Source organism: Saccostrea cucullata, unplaced genomic scaffold (genome assembly GCF_032062105.1).
Source record: "Saccostrea cucullata isolate Sc308-1 unplaced genomic scaffold, CSIRO_AGI_Scuc_v1 ctg10653, whole genome shotgun sequence".
NCBI lineage: Eukaryota > Metazoa > Mollusca > Bivalvia > Ostreida > Ostreidae > Saccostrea > Saccostrea cuccullata.
In genome coordinates this window covers 7,857-22,235 of record NW_026923831.1, presented here as the reverse complement: position 1 = coordinate 22,235, position 14,379 = coordinate 7,857, and the positions used below count along the sequence as shown (strand labels likewise).

Sequence of the window (14,379 nt, the reverse complement as noted above, 5' to 3'; positions counted from 1 at the left end):
GGGCTTTCATACGTCACATAATTATGTAATCCTTATGAAAAGACTTTTCATTAGATACCAAGAACTTAAGCCCTTTGACCTTGACTTTCAGTGATAATTTTTTAAACAGAGGACATATGACAGGATGTTCATATTACACACAATATGTCATAAAAAATGACATCTCACCGACAAAGACACCAAAGGTGGTGGGACCATAATTCCTTGAATTTGCTTGTTTAGTTCATGCTTGTTATGTACCCTGTTGTCAATATTGTTGGTAAATATAAATTAAAACCTGACTCGCGATCAGTTTACCCTTTATGAGATATATCACAGGTCAAGATACTGTAAAATCAAATATTTCCGTGGTTTGAGAAAAAAATTATGGTTCATGGGGGATTTGATCTCATGGATGAAGAACTTTTTAGTAGTTGTGCATATGAGAATTTACATTTTGTTGTGGGCATGAAAAAAACAATGAAAGTAAACCCCCCATTGAAAATCAGTGAAGTTCCGTTTCTCTCTCTTATAAATGGTGAACGATCAACAGTGCTGTTCTGTATATCAACAGGTAAGCTGTACCAGGTCAGTCCAGTCCAATACGAAAATTCGTAATATTACGAGTTTTCGTAATATAAAACTTACATTACGATTTTTCGTAATGTAGTTAAATTATGAATACGCGTAATATAGTAGATTGTAAGAAACTATATTACGAGTTTTCGTAATCCAAGTAAAATCAAGCATTGCAAGAAATTGAGTGGTGGGTAGCAAAGTATGACGTCATTAATATATCAGATTCCTCGGCTAATGATAGCATGCGGTCAGATTGGTCAGTTACGCCTATCAGAAAGCATGGAAATTCAAGAAGAAAGTATCGCCAGCGATGGGTGAGTGGACAATTTCTTTTATTATTCTTTTATTAGAATTTTCCCACGGATAAGACTAATTTTCCAGTAAATTTCAATATTCGCTCAAGCATGTAGCATTGGTCTATCCCGCACCTCAGATCTCCAGATTTCCGCATTATTCCGCATTTTTTCCTCATTTTAATATGGAAAAAATGTGGAAAAAAATACGGAGAGAATTAACAATACGGAAAAGCAGAAAATATACGGAAATAATCCGGAAAAAAAACGGAAATAATATGGAGAATTGGACTTAGTCTATTTTTCATCTGGAAAAATATTGAACTCTTAACTTAGAATATTTTTCATCTGGAAAAAATACGGAGCTCTGGACTTAGAATTTTTTCATCAAGAACAAGATGTGTTTGTGAAACACAGTAGCACCCGGCGACAACATTAAGTTCTAAAAAGCAATTTTTAGCAAATGGGTCTCAGTCAAGGTCACACAATCATTGTTCATGGTGTCATTTGAAAGCACTTTATTAGTGTAGTATGCATACCAAATATTAAGTCTCTATCATCTATGGTTCAAAAGTCATGGCGAAAATTCAAAAAAAAAAACTATATTTAGCACATAGGTCACAGTCAAGGTCACAAGGTCATTGACCTTGGTGTCAGTTGAAGGTGCCTAATTAGTAGAGTATGCATACCAAATATGAAGTCTCTATCTCTCACGGTTCAAAAGTTATGGCGAAAGTTTGAAAAAGCTATTTTTAGCATATAGGTCACAGTCAAGATCACAAGGTCATTGACCTTGGTGTCGGTTGAAAGTGTTTTTGTAGTGGAGTATCCATACCAAATGTGAAGTCTCTAAGTCTCACGGTTCAAAAGTTATGGCGAAGATGAAAGTTGACAACAGACAGACAAACAGACAGACATACAGCTAAACAGACAGACAGGACAAAAACAATGTGTGCCCTGAAAAAATTTGGGTGCATAAAAACTGTCTTGGAGTCAACAGCAGTTCTCTGTTTCTCCTGAATGTTATGTACAATTTGATCGGGATCGGAAGAATGTTTCAAAAAGTCGGGCTCAGTGATCAATTAATTTAAACAACAGACCGCCAAAATTTAACCTTGGCTTCCATGTTGCAACGTCTGCTCTGTCTAAAGGAGGAAGTTTGTTGACCAGACAGCCTGAGGTCGTATTGCTGTATCAACCAAAAGATGCAGATACACGTATTTCATATGCGGTAGGTCAGTCATATTTTTTTTAACATGTGTGTCACTGTGATGATGAAAATAAATACTCTAGGCCTAGGACTGAGTTACCAGGCTACGTACGTTTCAGCCAATATGCCCATGATTCAAATCTTTCAATCAGCTCATAGAATTTTATTATTGTTAACCACAATTAAAGGTGTTAATTTTGGGGGACCATGGGCTATAATCTCTAGCAATGATTTACCATACTTTTTTTTTGGTAGCGTCTGTGCATGAGGAGGAGATTTTCTGAAAAAGAATAAGTGGTTATTCAACTTACTTCGATTTTAACAGGCTTAAAGCTTGGTCCATGGATGGTTATGTTTGAGGTATATATGTTCTTTTTTTTCTTTTTTTATTGCTTGTTTAATTAAAAACAGTCAATTATGATTGTCATTATTATAAAATATTATTTTAAACAAATTGATGTAAAATTGAAGAACCCAAACTTGTGTTTATAAAAAGATTATAAAAGGAATAAAAGCAATGAATTTAAATTTTATTAATATTGCACTATTATAATTTAAGTACTTTTTTTTTAACTGATAGGATTTGCCAATTCAACCGCAAGTGCTGCTGCAAGAAATTAAACATGCAGTGACCTTACAAATTACAAAGAAGTCTGAAGAAAATTTTTATTGGACAGATGGGTGTAAAGCACAGACCTGAGATATAAATTGAATTGTGAGAAATATGAATCAGGGATGCAGGTAGAAAATGTGATCCAGATTGATAAAAAATGTCTAAATTTTTTCTTGTTTTGCAAATATTTAATGCTATGTCAATTGTTATTTTTTCCCCAATATCTAATAGTGTTAAACATTTCACTCCCACTTTTGCTTAAATAGAATGAATAGATTTCCATTTATTTAATATGAGTATTAAAAAATGCCACATTTTTTCCATGATGAACTTGTGGGTTAAATAAGAGTTCCAGTTTTTTTCCATACATGCTCCTATTTGTTTGTCAAAGATATAAGATCCAATACATTGCTCATGAACATAATGTGTAATTTTGTTCATTCATTTATGTGTTTTTTTCTCATAATTATATAATAAATTGTATATAATTTTGCACATTGTTGATGGTTTTGTAAATATTTATGTATGTATGCATCATGTAGCGGTTTTAAGCCATTTTATAACCATGTGATTAACTCCGTATTTTCTCCAGATTTCCGTATTTCCGCATTTTATCAACCAAGTAAATACCTCCATATTTTGTATATATGGAAATGCGGAAATCTGGAGAGAATACGGAAAAAGAGTCCAAATACTCCCATCCACATTTTCTCCATATTTTGAATACAGAGAAAATCTGGAAATTTGAATCTACGAAAATCTGGAATGAATGCGGAAAATTAGTCCAAATACTCCCGTCCGCATTTTCTCCTTATTTTGAATATGGAAAAAATGTGGAGATCTGAGGTGCGGGATATCACCCGAACTCCCTACTTTTCTTCCGAAGTCTACCCTAAAAATCACACCCTCCTTTCATAATTCAACTGTTCGTGCAATTTTTATTAAAATACACAGAATTTCAAATCTCAGTAAGCGTCGTACAAGTTATCGCCCGTGACATCTCGTAATAAACACATGCATACTTTGCTACCCGCCACTCAATTCCTTGCAATGCTTGAAATTGTCTTGGATTACGAAAAATTGTAATATAGTGTCTTACATCTGCTATATTACGCATATTCATAATTTAACTACATTACGAAAAATCTTAATATAAGTTTTATATTACGATAACTTGTAATATTACGCTTTCTCGTAATCTTACGTTTTTTCGTAAAATTACGAATTTTCGTATTGGACTGGACTGCAGGTGTCATATTTAAACATTCAGTCATAACAGACCAGGTATTAACTGAAATCTAGCTACCGTATATACTCGCCTATAAGTCGGTATTTTGGGAGTTAAATATTGGTCTAAAACTCTATGTCCGACTTAAAGGCAAGTCATAAAGAGATTGGTATTTTTCTGGAGGCTAAAATGTAGTAGCTTATTTGCATTGTCTGGATATATGAAAATGTATGGATACATAAGATAATTTATGTATTCTAAGATAATATATATCAATAAACAAGTACAATGTATTTGCATATTTTAATAATTTTATTTTTAGTTTTAGCGAGCATATTGCTTTTTTTTTTTAATAATTGAAGATTAAATATCAGTGTCATTTTGAAAAAATATATTAATTGAAACCAGGTTAAAAAATCAATGGATTTACATGTACTTGAAAATGTTGCCCGATTTTGGCAACAAATTGTACCGACTTATAAGCGGGTCAATAGCATCTCCCACCAAAATAACGTCAAAAAATATAACCGACTTATAGGGGGACCGACTTATAGGCGAGTATATATCCCAAATGAAAAAAAGGGGGAAACAAAATACTATAACAAACTACTTACAAAACACATGTTTTGAAAGTATTTCGATAGTATAGCAAATCACATGCAAATGAGCTAACAAAACACTATAACAAACTACTAACAAAACACTTTCACAAACTACTAACAAAACACTTTAACAAAATACTTACGGAACACTCTAACAAGCTACTAACAAAACGCTTTAACAAAATACTTACGAAACACTCTAACAAACTACTAACAAATCATAAGCAACAAATCATCAATAAACCACTAAATTTGAATTTTTAAGAGAGATATAATTATTAAGCCATTGGCCACTTCTCCAATCACATACATTTTCACAGAATTTTCAAGTATAATTATAATTCATCATTTAATCCAGTGCTTAAAACTGATATAAGCTGGGTAGTATATGGATTAAAGGTCAATCTTAACATGAACAAAACCCCAATAAAAACAGGCCATATATGTACACATCCACATTCACAGATTGAAGGTTACTGTAGTCCAGCATAAAAGAACTTTATGTCATGCAATAAATAAATACCTCTGTTATATCCAGATTCATCCTGATTATGCTTTTTCCAATCAGGGATCAATATACATGTATATACTTTACATGTCCCTTCATCAATCTCTATGTTTCTCTCTGACCTAGTGCTGGTGGTTTGAAAATTGGCGCAAAACTAGTAACACAGGATGAAAATAGATAAGTTGTTCTTGGAAGATTTTACTGCACCTAGATAATTCAACCCTAAACATGTCTGTTAATCAAATGAAATGCTAACAAAATATTACTTTGATGCAGACAAGTATAATGAAACACTTTCAAAATGCAATTTCATTCTGCAGAGTGTAAAGAAACATTAATAAAACACCAACAATGTAATGAAACATTAACAAAATACCATGCCACTCCATCCTGTAAAGTCTTGCATTGATGTTTCATTAAATGCAACACTTTCAAAACATACTAAGAAAATATAAAAGTATGATTTGTTAGTGTTTTGAAGATATTTTGAAAGTATTTTGTTAGATTTCTTTTTCATTTGGGATAGTACGGTATTTTCATTTTAAGGGGCAATATCCCTCTGATAAGAGAGACAACTTTTCTGACAAGAGAGATAACTTTCTTCAGACATTTTGACATGAAATTCGGTGCATTGCCATGTCAGAGTTTGCAAATTTCATTCCTGAAGACAATTTCATAGTCAACTCAATCAAACCTAATTTATGCTACAAATGTTGATTTCTAGTTTCAATTCCTTGTATATAGATTAATTATTTATAATAGTTTACTTAAAACATTTATACTCAGTTCCTTTAAACAGTGTAAATTAAGAATTCTCTATCTCTTTAAGTATATTTCTTTTAATTGTACAGAAATTTCAGGTGCAGTATTGTTTGTTAACATTTAATTAATATTTTGTTTCAATAAAAAATATTTTCAAGGGCGATAATGGAACGATAACTCTTGTCTATGGATGTGTGTTTTTTTTTACATGCACAAAAAACAATTTGTTATTCTGATTTAAAAGGCAGCGCTTCAGTATGTTTTCAAATGGGAATTAAATAAGTATGAGAGTATATATTATTTTTATATATACCTCATATTTCTAATTTAATGGTGAGATAAAAAATAATTAATCTTTCTATTTAGCATATCAAATTTTCTTCACACCATGATCTGACATATTATTCATTTCTGAAAAAGTAAGCGACGCTTCATACTTCAAACTATTTTCCATTTGAATTGAATGCTATAGTTGTTGCTGAAAATCAATGTCTGGATTTTAAAAAAAAATTCGTGAAATTTGGAGCAGAGGGATATTGCCCCTTAAACAATGTAAACCTACTGTGATGAAAAAGGGGAAAGACCTCAAAAAAGATAGCAATGAAATATGACCTCAAGCCATAAGTTGAACATGAATTTTAGGTCCATAATTAGGCCTAAATTAAAATATTGTTGGTTTGCCCTTAGCCGACTGACCCGCAAAAATTAGCCCGACTCAAAATATTTTATTTCAATTTTCACAAAAATATTTTTTTTTATTTGATTCATTTTCTGCGTTTTTATCCGTTTAGCTTTTCAACAAAACCTGTGTTAATTTTCCTTTGATTCTCCTTTCCCCAATTGTATAAGCGTGTTGATGATTGAGATTAAAAGAAATGTTCATAGAATTTTAGTGACACATTGAACATAAATATTTTACCTTCAAGTAAAATGTGTGTGCCTCTATAACCGCAACATGTGCTGGCAATTCAAAACAGATTTGTAATATGTTGACGGTGCGACCGTTGTGGCGAGCGCAGATGTTTATTTTGTTGCAATTTTAAAATCATGTCAGTTTACGTGACATTTGATGATCAATATCTGGTCACATGCCCCCCGTATGACATACATTTCCCCCAGAAAACCCTGAACAGTGCTGAAAATAAATGAAGAATGTTTTGTTTGCTTTTTATCTTCAATATTTATCCATTAAATCAGGGCAAGTTTACTTTTAATAAAACTTTTGCTACTATTCTCATGAGAATGTAGAACTTTAGTCAGCTGTTGCAAGTGATGCATTGTGTTTCAAATCATGTGGCATCAAAAAATTTATCCAATGTGCTTTATTTGGATTTTCTCTTAGCACATTAAGATTTGCAGTGACGAGCGTCGCTTCCAGTCTATAAACAGACTTATATGTCGATCTTGCCAATAAATGTTCAGACTATCACGTGCATAAAACGGGCAGATTTACCGTTACTATTTCAGAAAAACTAAACAGTTCCGATTGTTTTCACCCAGACTTGCAAGAGCCATAGCGGACTATTAAAAATTTTAACAATCTTTTAAAATATGTACGTTTCAAAGTAGAAAGGGAAATTGGATTAGAGTTATTTCAAGGAAATGAAAATTGAAAAAAATTTTCGGGATCACAGATATATAGCAAACACCAGATTTTTTTAAGTACTACTTGTACATTTTGTTGTTCCATGAAGCATAAATCTATAACTAATAAGGAAGAAAAAATATGTTGATTTTTTTTATTTTAATAGTAATTTTATAAAAATAAAAGGTAAAAAAAAACTAAAATATTTTCCTACATTAATTGCTAAAAAATCTGGGTCGGCTAAGGGCAAACAAACAATATTTTAATTTAGGCCTTATATTGTACTCAATATTCATTTCCCCATTTCAGTTGTGCATTCTGCATTTCTTACTCCCCGTTCAGCTGTTCATTCTAAATTAATTTTCCTCTTCTCCTTTCAGCTGTTCATTCTATATTAACTTTCCTATTCCCCTTTCAGCTGTTCATTCTATATTAATTTTCCTACTCTCCTTTCAGCTGTTCATTCTATATTAATTTTCCTATTCTCCTTTCAGCTGTTCATTCTATATTAATTTTCCTATTCTCCTTTCAGCTGTTCTTCAGAGATGGACGACCTGGATAGGACGATCCTGATTGACATCATGTGGAGGGATGCACTTGGGTAAGTCATATTTTTACTTCATTGTAGTTCATTGAAATAACAAAAATATTTTTCTTAAAATAAATTGACTTAAAAAATGTAAGCATAAGTGGTGGTCATTTTAAGAAAGTTAAACTTAATTTTATACCATTCTACAAGCTAATAAGGGCCCTGTATCTTAGTGTGCCCTATAGTGAAATTTAAGGTCATATGTCCATCCGTCATAGTTTGAACTTTATTGGTTCTTCGGACATGCTGGAGATCTTCTCTCCCTTTGGACCAATCTGTGTGCAATACTTTTTACCCACAGAGTGCCCAAAAAGTTTGTGATATCTGTGTGCACAAAACCACAATTCAGAACCATGTTTCTAGGTACACACATAGCCATACAAAAAAATCAAAGCAGACTTGTGTGAAAATTTACTTGGTTGTTGGTAATTTGCAAAATTATTTTCTCTCTTTCTGATTGCACATACAGGTACTCTGAAGTTAACATCAAAGAGATGCCCTTTGACAATATCTATGTGGTTACCGGTATGCAATGAATTTGGAATTCCATGTGTTTAGGTCAAAGGTCAAGGTGATAGCAGACTTGTATTGTGATATGAAGCATCCTTTGTTCAAAATCTTAAGCACCCAAGAGTGCCCTTGGGTATGCAATGTGACCTTGAACCATTTAGTATTGATGACGGTCAAAATCACTGTCATAGCAGACTTGTGTAAAAAATCCTTGTCTGGAGCATGCGTCTTTTCTCTCCTTGTCTGTCCAATCTGTCTGTCCATACTTTAAACAATTTTTAAAGTGCTCTATAATTCTGTAATCGGTTTTTGACCTTGAACCATGTTTCCGTGGTTACTAAAAATAGAAATTTATATGAAAAAATCAATCAAAAAATCCTTGTTTTCGTAGTTTAAAATAACTTGGCACACAAGTGATAAATAATTTATATTTCTGTCATTAAATTTTTTGATTGCAAATTTTCAAAAAATTTTTATGTGAAAATCATGTAAAATGTTTTAACTCCTCTTACATTTTCATGTACATTGTTATAACTTGGCACTCAAGTAGACTCACCATCTCAATACATAATTCTATACCAGTATAATTTTTTGATCTTAGTGAGTGCCGTGTTTACTAAAATTGAAATTTATGTAAAATTCTTACAAAATGCATAGTTTGAACTTTATTTGGGTTTTCAATATAACTTGGCACTCAAGAGATTACACTAAATGAAAGACTTGTGTGCATTGGTTTTACTTTTAATTGCTTTTGTAGGTGTTCAAAAAGTTTGTGATTATCTTTATTTCTACAAAACCACAATTCAGATAAGAATAAATTAGGTACACACATAGCCATACAAAAAAATCTATAAATAGCACATGCTGGAAAATTTACTTACCTGGTTGTTGGTAATTTGCAAAATTATTTTGTTAAAACACATTCTGATTGCACATACAGGTACTCTGAAGTTAACATCAAAGAGATGCTTGAGTTTCTGATTGACAATATCTATGTGGTTTTTGGAGACAGGTATTCCAACAATCTATTAATGGAATTCCCATGGGTACCAATTGCGCTTGCCTCCATTATTAGCAGACCTATTTTTATATTGTTCATATGAAGCATGATTTGTGCAAAATTTTAAGCAACAAAAAGAAGAAAACACTTGCTTTGGCCTTGAACTTGACATTTAGATATACCGGCGACGTATTGTCAATTAACAAAGGTAATTTCCATTCCTAGGTTGATACCATATATATTTGGTGAGCCATAGTTATGATAGCAAGAGTGCCTCTACCAAACAGAGTTCTTGAAATCTTTTTTTTCACTGTCAGTCATTTGGACAGACTGCCATGTGAAGTTTGTCAGTCCAGACAGATTTCATGAAAAAAACTATTTAAATTTATTATCAATAAACACTGCGTCTATATGAACACTGCACACTTCTTACCCTAGGGCTGTCAAGAAACTTGTTTTAACAGTTAACCAATAGTTTGGCGCAAGTTAGAATAATCTGTGTCTCAGAACAAGTCCTCATAACAGTTATACTCGCAATGTAGCAGATACTAGTAGTTACAGAATTGCTCCGAAACAAAATAATTTGATTGATTGATTGTATATTGTTTAATGTCCCTCTTGAGAACGAAACAAATTTGAGGTTTAGGAAAGGATATGCACTGGAAAGAACTTCAAAATTAATTACAACAAACCTATTTTTTAGGTCGCGTATGTCTTTAAACCTAAATTATGATCCAAATAAAGATGATAATTCAACTAATTTTCTTTACCTTTTTTTCTCGCTTTTTACACGCCATGTTTGCATTCGGAACTCTCTGGAATCTTCATAGTAAATGTACTGAGTTTGAGTCATTGTCTGTGTTTATTTTGTGACATCGTGAATATACGGAACAAAGTCTATTATTAAACCGGTCCATAGGACAATTATCATTTTAAGGATAGAACATTGTCTCTAAATTTGCAATCGTATTAATCAAGAAGCCATTACAACATGCAGAAAAAGAGTTTGAAAGATAATGATCAATCAATTATGGGGAATTTGTACGAAATTAAGTCAGATTTTCACAAGTTCTCTGTCAACACCGTCCGGTCATTGGATTGACACAGAATGGAAAGTAATGGAATCGGTTTTGCTGACAGGACCGAAAGATTTCAAGAACTCTGACCAAATTTATGAATTTCATGGCCCCTGGGTCAGGGATTTTGCCATTTGGTGTGAGGGGGAGGCTTTTTAGCTCACCCGAGCTGAAAGCTAAAGTGAGCTTTTCTGATCACATTTTGTCCAGCTTCTGTCTGTCTAGCTGTCCGTCTGTCTGTCTGTCCGTCTGTCTGTCTGTCTGTCTGTCTGTCTGTCTGTCTGTCTGTCTGTAAACTTTTCACATTTTCAACTTCTTCTCAAGAACTGCAGAGCCAATTACAATACATTCATTCACTCATTCAAAGGGAGATAATGAATTAATGAAAATTTGGTGACATTTTTAAAAAATCTTCTTCTCAAGATCCCCTGTGCCATGAAGGCTGAAACTTATGGGGAAACATCCTCAGGTAGTGTAGATTCAAGTATATTCAAATCATGACCCCCGGGGGTAGGGCGGGGCAAAAATGGTCGACCAAAGTTTTACTTAGAAATATTTATAGGAAAATTCTTTAAAAATCTTCTTCTCAAGAATGACGAAGCCATAATTCATTATATTTTTATGGAAGCATGTTCAGGTAGTGTAGAGTCAAATTTGTTCAAACCCTGACCCCTGGGGGTAGGGCGGGGCCAAAATGGCCAACCAAAATTTTACTTAGAAATATATAGGAAAAATCTTTAAAAATCTTCTTCTCAAGAATGACAAAGCCATATTTAAATATATCTTTATGAAATCATGTTCAATTAGTGTATATTCAATTTTTTTCAACTCATTACCCCCGGGGTAGGGCAGCGCCAAAATGGCCGACCAAAGTTTTACATAGGAATAATTATAGGAAAAATCTTTAAAAATCTTCTTCTCAAGAACAACTGGGCCAGGAAAGATGAAACTCATGTGGAATCATCCTCATGTAGTGTAGATTCAAATTTGTTCAAATCATGACCCCCAGGGATAGGGTGGGGCTACAATGGCATATCAAAGTTTTACATAGGAATATATAGCAAAAATCTTTAAAAATCTTCTCAAGAACCACTGGGCCAGGAAAGATGAAACTCATGTGGAATCATCCTCATGTAGTGTAGATTCAAGTTGGTTAAAATCAAGACCCCCTGGAGAGTTGAAGTCCCCCCCCCCCCACCCCCACCCCAACCCCTAATAAACTTTCAGTTCTGATCTGATATGTGCTTTTTCCTAGCCAATTGCTCAGGTAAGCGATGTGAACCCTGGGCCTCTTGTTTGAACTTTGTTGATGCAGGGCACATAGTGTTTCACAAGCACAATTTGTTCAGTATTCCATCGAGGAGGAGCCCATCACCTTGACATATCCATTGTATCTTAGATATTGGTTTGTAAGATAATGAGGTTGTACTGTTCTCTGTTTTTCAGCATTCCTTCGAGGAGGAGGAGCCCTTCTGAGGAGGACCAGCTGTTTGAGGAAATGTTGGAAGAGGGACGACGGTAAGTAAAAACTTTGTAATAAGGTTCACATATTGATGTAATGAAAACTCAATTTTTAATTTCTTTTTAAGAGATATGTATTTGAAAAAAGGGTAGGCATTCAATTAGCTGTCAATTTGTGAATATTTCCATTTCTGTTTTCTCTTTGATAACTCTTAGTTAATGGAGTTGATTTCTTGATAATTCTTCTATGATGTAAATTAGGCAAATCAATTGGTAAGTAGCCAAGGAGGCTTAATACACACGTAAATCTCGTGCGCATCTATGTTTGTGTCTGCATGACACTAAGGAGGCCACATATCCATGTAAATTTTGTGCGGCTGTCTAAAATATGTTTGACGCTAGTGGACAAGGACTAATTGAAATTTACATATCCTCGGCGTCGGCATCCCAGGTTAAGGTTCAATTTTTTGAAGCAGTATTTTTTAAGTACTTATATGTCCTATAGTCATTAGACATGCATGGAAGATGCTTCTAATGTGTTTAATTGTACCAGTCAAAGTTTCAGATGCTGCAATTTTAGCAAAGGAATGACCAGGTTAATTGTTTAATAAAGTTTATGGAAATTCAGCATAATTGTGTTAATTTTTAGCAGAAAGATGAGTATCTGGTACATAATTCTATACCTGTCTTAAAAAAGAAGTGATATTACTGTGTGAGAACTGGGCAATTATCATGTTATTTGTTCATGTCCATCCATCTGTCTTTATAACTGATCTTTCAAATCTTGCTCAAATATTAAAATAAAAATATGAAGTGTAGATAGAGTAATCCATTTTTTCCCTTCCACTCTTAGAACTGTTTCCATTTTTTAAAACATGCTTGTTTATCACATGCCATGCTGCACCAATATGTGAGGAATAGGTGAAAGGGGCAAAAATTTCTTTCTAAACAAATACAATGAAAAGAACTTTCTTTTTATCAAATTGCCTTATTTCAAAATTGCCCACAAGCAAGTCAAGAGAAATAGAACAATGACAGAGTTTGACCCTTGTGATTGTAGGGATGAGGAGAGGCTTCGTTTGGTACATGAGAGCGTGCGGGCGGCCGAGGAGGAGCTGCGGCTACTGAGAGAGGAGACCGAGGTAAACAGTAACCGTCTATCACAGCTCGGGCCCCGTGTACAAAGTAAATAGTAACTGTCTATCACAGCTCATGCCCCGTGTACAAAATATCACAGCTCGTGCCCCGTGTACAAAAATAGAGGTAAACAATAACTGTCTATCACAGCTCGTGCCCCGTGTAAACATTAACTGTCTATCACAGCTCGTGCCCCGTGTAAACATTAACTGTCTATCACAGCTCGTGTCCCAGGTACAAAAATAGTTTATATTTTTATGAGAATAAATTGTGTGAAATTCATAAACACTATGGTGAGATTTTTTTTAAATTAACCATTTACCTGGTACATAATCTATTTTAGATTAGATCATATGCCTTTGCGTCAACGTGATTTTGTTAATAAGAATTATTACCTTGAATGGGAGAGAACAATGATGTCATTATATGACGTCATAATGTGCACTTGCATTAACAAACTGTAGGTACTAAGTATTTATATGAAAATCAATTTGAACTTTCTGTGTACATGAAATATAGAACTTATGAATTTTATTAGCTCATTTGCATATTAGAAATATCCATATTTAGCCTTGAATCACTTGCATTAACAATGCTGTGGAAGGGCCACACCCTTATTTAGGGGATGTTAATTCAGAAATACTGAAATTTTGTTGGCATGTTTTAAAAATCTGAGGTTTTCTCAATTAAGATATAATGTGCCAAAAAAAGTTGAAACTTCTGAGGAAAGGTCTAAGATAGTGTTGAAGATTCAAAATGGACAATCAAAGTTTTACATGTTTTACAAAGGAATTTGTTTAGAAAATCTTTAAAAAGTCTTCCTCCTAAACACAACAAAGCCATAATAAGTCATATTTATATAGAAGCTTCCTTAGGCAGTGTAAATTCATGACCCCCCTGTGATAGGGTGGGGCCACAATGGAAAGTTAAAATTTTACCCCAAGGAATATTTTATAATTGAGCAATAAAAATCAAAAAAGTCATGTTTACCTAAATAATTATGTTCAAATATATGTCTTAATATAAAATATATACATTAAAATAAATGAAGCCCTATAAAATGTTTTTATACTATTTTAGTGTGAGGATGAGGCCCCTCTGATGTTCTTTGAGGAGCCCAGGAAGCATGTTTTGCTTCAGCCCCCTGCAGCCTGCCCCCCTGAGACCTCCTTCCCAGACACCCAGGCCGAGTTTAGGGCAATGCACCAGACAGACAGAGGTAGGAAGTCTTGAAATATTAATGTTAC

At 33.5% G+C, this 14,379-nt stretch overlaps 2 long non-coding RNA genes across 3 annotated transcripts; both read left to right on the top strand.

Annotated features, from left to right (window-relative positions):
• The first annotated feature begins 1,803 nt into the window (after positions 1-1,803).
• LOC134265007 (uncharacterized) lies at positions 1,804-2,806 on the top strand. Of its 2 annotated transcripts, none has more exons than XR_009991678.1 (3): positions 1,804-2,086; positions 2,317-2,421; positions 2,642-2,806. It is a non-coding gene; the product is annotated as an uncharacterized LOC134265007 (long non-coding RNA). The 2 variants fall into 2 exon arrangements; XR_009991677.1 differs by having other exon boundaries at positions 1,805-2,082.
• A 5,086-nt stretch (positions 2,807-7,892) lies between these two features.
• Positions 7,893-13,132, top strand: LOC134265006 (uncharacterized). Its single transcript, XR_009991676.1, has 3 exons — positions 7,893-7,960; positions 11,981-12,052; positions 13,056-13,132. It is a non-coding gene; the product is annotated as an uncharacterized LOC134265006 (long non-coding RNA).
• Positions 13,133-14,379: the final 1,247 nt, after the last annotated feature.